This window comes from Octodon degus, unplaced genomic scaffold (assembly GCF_000260255.1).
Source record: "Octodon degus isolate 3935 unplaced genomic scaffold, OctDeg1.0 scaffold00055, whole genome shotgun sequence".
NCBI classification, from domain to species: domain Eukaryota; kingdom Metazoa; phylum Chordata; class Mammalia; order Rodentia; family Octodontidae; genus Octodon; species Octodon degus.
The window spans coordinates 6,398,034-6,404,381 of record NW_004524631.1 but is presented as its reverse complement, the minus strand read 5'-3'; the positions used below and the strand labels follow the sequence as shown (position 1 = coordinate 6,404,381).

The following is a 6,348-nucleotide window of genomic DNA, read 5'->3' as shown; positions in this document are numbered from 1 at the left end:
GGACCGCGGTTCAATCCCCCAGCACCACATGCCATCCAGCCTGCCCCCTGGTGGGCTGAGCTGGCCACACACACACACACACACACACACATAAATTAAAAAAAAAAAAAGAAATAGAATACATTTTTAAATGGACAGTAGGGCCACTGAATACATCAGAAAAAGATTTCTGGAAACAAATGAAAACAAGGGCTGGTAAGATAGCTCAGTGGACTAAGCACCTGCTTAGGCAAGCTTAGGGACCAGGGTTCAATCCCCGGCACCACATGCCACATATGCTGGGGATGCTGAGCCAGCCACCGAGACCTGGTGGTGCATGCCTGCAATCCCCATGCTGGGGAGGCTGAAAACATAAGGATCACTATGAGTCTGATCTGCGTAGTGAGACCCTGTACCAAATACATTAAAAAAAAAAAAAAAAATTGAAAGCCCAACTAGTGGGATGCCACAAAAGCAGGACAGTACTATGAGGGATGTTAATGGTGATGAGTCCATACTTCCAAAAAAAGTAGATTTCAAATAACCTAAGGATGTATTTCCAGGACTTAGAAAAGCAAGAGAAATAACAAAGATCAGAGCAGAAATAAATGAAATAGAGATGTTTAAAAGTACAAAAAAAAAAGAAAAAATCAGTGAATCAGATTTGCTTCTTTGAAAAGATAAGGTTGAGAAAACTTCAGCTAGATTAGTCAAGATAAAGACCCAAATAAAGTTAAGAGATGAGAATGGAAACACAACTGATGCCACAGACTAGGAATTACTATGAAAAAATATATGCTAACAAATTAGCCAAGGAGAAATGTGCACATTTTTAGACACAGCCTGCCTAAATCGAACCATGATAAGAAACTGGGTAAACCAATACAAAGTAATGACTACCGATTGCTAGTGAAACGCCTCCCAACACAGAAAAGACTAGAAATGGATGGCTTCATTGCTGAATTTTACCGAACCTTTAAAGAACTGAGAAGGACATTGATTCTTCCCAAACCTGTTCATAGAATTCAAGGGAGGGAGCCCTTCCAGAAGCATGCTGTGTGGCTAGCATTTTCTATCATCACACGAAGACAAGGACACACACACAAAGCTTTCCACCAGTATCCTTGATGAAGATCAATGCAAAAGTTCTCAGCACATACTAACAAGCTGGGGCTGGAGAGATGGCTCAGTGGAATAAGCACTTCACTGGCAAGTGTAAGGGCCTGAGTTCAATCCCCGGTTCTGCCAAAAAACAAACAAACAAAAAAACATACTAACAAGTCAAAAGTGAGAGGCCCGTGAAAAACAGTTGTTCATCATGATCAACTTGTTTTCACCTGAGAAATGCAAGAATGGATCATTTAACATGCACCAATTAGTAAATATAATACATCAACAGAAGGAGAGTAAAACTCATGTGAACATTTCAGTAGATGCAGCAAAAGCATTTTTGATTTTTATTTATTTTTTGGTACCGGGTCTCACACTACACAGTTCAGATTTGTAGTGATTCACCTGTTTTCAGCCTCCCCAGCAGTTGGGATTATAGGTGTGTGCCATCACACCCTAACTCCGTCTTGCGCTCAGCACACCCCCAGAGTGGGGCCAGCACAGCATGTGGTACCAGGGATCGAACCCCAGTTCCTGAGCTTGCCTGAGCAGGCACTTAGTCTGCTGAGCTACCTCACTGGTCCTAGCAAAAGCATTTTGATAAAAGTCAATATTGTCACGATAAAAGCTTCAAACAGATTAGCTGTAGAAAGATCATGCTTCAGCCAGGTGTAGTAGCCTACACCTATAATCCTAACACCTTGGGGCCTGCGGCAGATGGATGGCTGTAAGTTTGAGGCATGCCTGGGGTACACAGGGAGTTTAGGGGCAGTGTGAACTAAATAGAGCCTGCCCCACTCCAAAAATAGAAAGATGGTACCTCAACATAATAAAGGATGTGTATGACAGACCCACAGCACATGCATGTTGAATGAGAAAAAGCTAAGTGTTTCCTCGAAGATCAGGAACAAGAGAGAGATGTCAGTTCTCTGTTGAGAGATAAGAAAAAAGAAATAGGAGAGGAGGAAGTCAAGTTATCTCTGCAGATGGTGTGATTCTGTGCACAGTGACATTGTTACTTGGGTAGAAAGAACAGTGAAACCCTGACCATCAGTGATAAACTGAAGGCAACTGCAGGACATTATTGGACACAGCAACAAACACCACATGTTCTGAGTTGTAAAAATGAAAAACCCTGACCTAAAGGTAGAGTCATAATACTAAAGTTTGGGGTGTGTTGGGGGAAGATTTGATGCGATGCATGTGTGGAAACCAACAGGCACAATTAATATATGTTGAGACAATTTAACTGTATGTTTTCCTGCTAGTCTTATCTTTACGTTTAAGCCGAGGCCCCATTCTAAATGGGAGTGTATGTGAGGTGAGATCAAGTCCGTTTCAAGTACAATTTGTTGAGAAGACTCCTTCGTTGAACTGCTTTGGCATTTTCCTGTAAATCTAAGGGACTGAACTCCCCTGTTTGGCCTCTGTTGTTAAGCTGATACCTCACTGTCTTGAGTTCAGAACTTTAGGTCTTGAAGTCAAGTGATGTAAGTTCTTCAAATAGTTTATTTATTTATTTATTTTCTTCAAATAGTTTAAAATTCAATTTTACTCTTTTGGTTCTTTGTATTGTCACACATGAGATTTTTTTTGGAAGCCTATTTGGATATTGTTCAATCTCAGATGCCTGTCAGTATCTGAGAGAGTGTATTCCTTGGGCCCCTGCAGATATCAAAACTCCAAGGACATCCTGTATCCATAAAAACCATCTACAAATAGTAAATAGTTTTACTTTATCCTTTCTAATCTGTATGCCTCCCATACATCTTTTCCTTGTCTTCCTGAACTGCCTAGGACATTCTAAAATGTTGAGTATAAGTGGGAGGAACAGCTATCTTTGGCTTTATTCCCAGTTTTAAGGGGAAAGTCTTCTACAGTGATGACTGTTGTAGATTTGTCATAGCTGCCTTTTGTCAGGTTGAGGAAACCCTGAATCTCTAATTTTCTGAGAGGTGTTTTATCATGAATGGATGTTGACCTTTTATCAAAAATTTTCCCTGCATTTCTCAAAATGGCCATATGTTTCTTTTTATTTATTCAGTTAATGTGACTATGTGTCTTTTATCTTTTGGCACTGTAAGGGTTGATACATTTTGTCAGCTTGACAAGTTTAGAAGTTTAAGGTACTCAGCAGGGAGCCAAAGTCATTACTTTGTAAATATCCTCATCCTGTGTAAAAGGAAGGCACAGAGAGGCATGAGGCCCTGGGCAGGTGGCCTGCTGGCACTGGAGGGGAGAAGGGGCTTGCTCCTCCCACCTTTGTTCTTTTGTTCTCCTCCACCGCCTTGAATTGTAGCCAGCCTACCTTGGAGCCAGCTGACCACAGACTGAAACCTCCACAAACTGCGAGCTAAAGAAACCTTTCCTTCATTTTGAGTGTCAGGTGTTTTGTCTCAGCAAAGAGAGAAAAGTAACCAAGACAAGTGCTTTCTTCTCACCTTAGAGAAAAGACCACGATTACTCAGTTTTAATGTTTGAAAAGTATTGCAGCATTCACAGAATGTAGGTTCAGGAGCATGACTTAAGACACTTTGAATTAGACGCTTTCCATAAAATACTTAATAAACTAAAAAGCAGCATATAGATTTAGGAGGAGTTATTTATTTTGAGGGTTCTGTCTGCCCTAAAAAAAAAAAAAAAAAAAACTTGTCTTAAATTCCATTAGTGTTAATGCTTTTCAAAAATTAATTTTAGGAAGTATATATATTATATTTTTCTAGAGGTAGTGCAAAGAGAATGGGCACGTGTTTATGGCAGCAGAACAAGCTGGTATGTATACTGTACATCTGTGTTAGTTGACCAAGGATATACAGAACTGAATCCTCAACCCCCTCAGATTATGTGATGATAAAAGAAGGATCTCCATTAGGCTTTGGGCTTGAATCGCTGAACCACTAAGCATGAACAGTGCCCTGGTTAAACTTTGCTGGTTGAGTCAGACCCGAGCAGTATTTGGAAGCCAAAGTCTAAAACTGAGATCTGAGGAGCTGTTGAGCCCAGTTTTCTATTAATTGCTATTTTTCAGGTCACTGAATGCTTACTCTGCCCAGGTTCCTGACACCGAACTGCCAAAACCCTTGTAAACAGGGACGGCAGGATATTCTTTTATTCTGTTCTTTGACTCTGCTCCTGATACAGAGCTCCTAAGCCCTGAGTGATTTCCTCAGTGATAGGTGTATCTGGTGTAGAGCTGCTAAGACCCTCCAGACTTCTAAGGTAACGGCTGCTTTTGTTCCAAGAAGTTAATGGGAGTAAACATGTGGTTAGGGGTGGAACTGTCACCCCCACCCTCTGACCTTCAGGGAGGAGCTGAAGGGCTACTACCAGTAGCCCAGGATCTAATAAGCCATGTCTGTGTAAAGAAGACTCCATACAACCCCAGAGAACAGGATTCAGAGAGATTCCTTATTGACCAACACAAGGCGATTCTGGGAGGGTGTGCACCCAGAGGGCGTGGATTCCCTCGACCTTGCCATGTGTATCTTCTCATCTGGCAGTTCTGTATGTTAACAGAGAGGTGATTGTATGATAAGTGTTGCTCTGCTCCTATAAATTAATTGAACCCCTGATTTATAAATAAGCTGATCTGTGGATCAGCACAGATCATGCATGACCTGTCCATGCAGTTGACCTCTGAAGTCAGAAACTGTCCCATGGGTCTGAACCCTCAGCAGGTGGGGGTCTGATGTTGTCTCTTGGGTTAGGATCAGAATTGAATTAAATTATTGGATTCCCAGTTGGTGTTCACTGGAGAAGTGTTCGTTGCATGGGGAAAACTCCCATAAATCTGATGTCAGAAGTGGTGTTTAATAGGAAAAAAAAAAACCCTTTTTTTAAAACCATGATTTAAGTTTTATTCATAGCCATAACTTAACTCTGCAATCTAGGTACATTTGGAGGGGAGCAAGGAAAACATGGAACCCCAAGAACTGCAATAAGAGCAGAGATGATGGAGCGTCTTGAGCAGGCAGGGCACAGGGTGCTCTCCGGAGCTAGAGGAATGGTCTGCTCTGGTGGTGGCAATACACACACATCACACACGTTAGAGCTGTCCACAGTTGGTGACGGTGGTCTTCTTGCTGACCTTGCCGTTCCTGGCCCGAAGTGCTCCACCGCCTCCACCGTGTTCACACCCTCTTTCACCTTCCGATGACCATGTGCTTGCTGTCCAACCGCTCAGTCTTGGCAGTGCAGATGGAAAACTGGGACTCGTTTGTGTTTGGCCCAGTATTTGCCATGCACAAGATGCCTGGGCCTGTGTGCTTCAGGATGAAGTTCTCGTCAACAAATTTCTCCCTGTAGATGGACTTGCCGCCAGGGCTATTGTGGTGCGTGAAGTCACCACCCTGGCACATAAATCCTAAAATAATTCTGTGGAAGCAGGAACCCTCATAACCAAATTCTTTCTCTCCAGTGCTCAGAGCACAAAAGTTTTCTGCTGTCTTTGGAACTTTGTCTGCATACAGCTCAAAAGAGATGTGGCCTAGGGGCTCGCCATCATCAGCGATATCGAAGAACACGGTGGGGTTGACCATGGTTGGCAACAGTCGACTAAGAGGAAGGATAGTGGTGTCTGCCAAAAACTTTCTATAAAAACAAAACAAGCCAGGCATGGTGATGCATGCAGGAGGCTGAGGCAGGAGGATCGCTTTGAGTTCGAGGCTAGCCTAGGCTATAACATGAGCCTGAAATGCATAGTGAAACCTTGTCTCAAGAAGACAACAAAACAGAACAAGAATTTCTTTTCTTTAAGAAGACTAAGGGAGTAATGATCATTTAGGACCAGGAGGTCACCTCTAGTTCAGAGATCATCTAGCAGCCGAAACCTCTTCCCAGAGCGTGTCGTTAAGCAGTCAGCCCATGGACAGGTGAACAGTTTTGATGATGGCGCAATCACTGGTTAAAAACTAACAGACCCCACCTTTAAACAGCTTCTGCTCTTAACTATGGCTCTGAGAAATTCTTTGCTTATATTTTTTACTTCTTTAGATATACTGCTTTTTCAGAATAGACCCAGAGAACAGGCCCGGCGAGTGAGTGAGACGACCCGGGCCCTCGGGATCCTGAATAGACCCAGAGCCCAGGCCCAGAGAGTGAGAGAGACTGCCCAGGGCCCGCTGGATGCTGAATAGACCCAGAGCCCAGGCCCGGCATGTGAGTGAGACCACCCAGGGCACACGGATCTTCATTTGACCCAGAGTGCAGGCCCAGCAAGGAACCCTTCAGCAGAACTCCCTGCAAAGAGGCTAGAGGCAA

The 6,348-nt window shown here is 43.2% G+C and overlaps 1 protein-coding gene and 1 pseudogene across 5 annotated transcripts in view; one reads left to right on the top strand and one right to left on the bottom strand.

Moving 5' to 3' along the window:
* The window catches only part of Gpr160 (G protein-coupled receptor 160), a 46,386-nt gene that overhangs the window by 21,184 nt on the left and 18,854 nt on the right, over window positions 1-6,348 (top strand). The window contains exon 1 of one of the 5 annotated variants that reach the window (XM_023717868.1): window positions 2,216-2,235. The exons of the other annotated variants lie outside the window; for them this stretch is intronic. The gene's annotated coding sequence lies outside the window, so the exon portion shown is untranslated. Of the gene's footprint in view, window positions 1-2,215; window positions 2,236-6,348 lie in introns of those variants that run through there. 5 annotated transcript variants of the gene reach the window in all.
* Window positions 5,135-5,653, bottom strand: LOC101576495 (annotated as a pseudogene).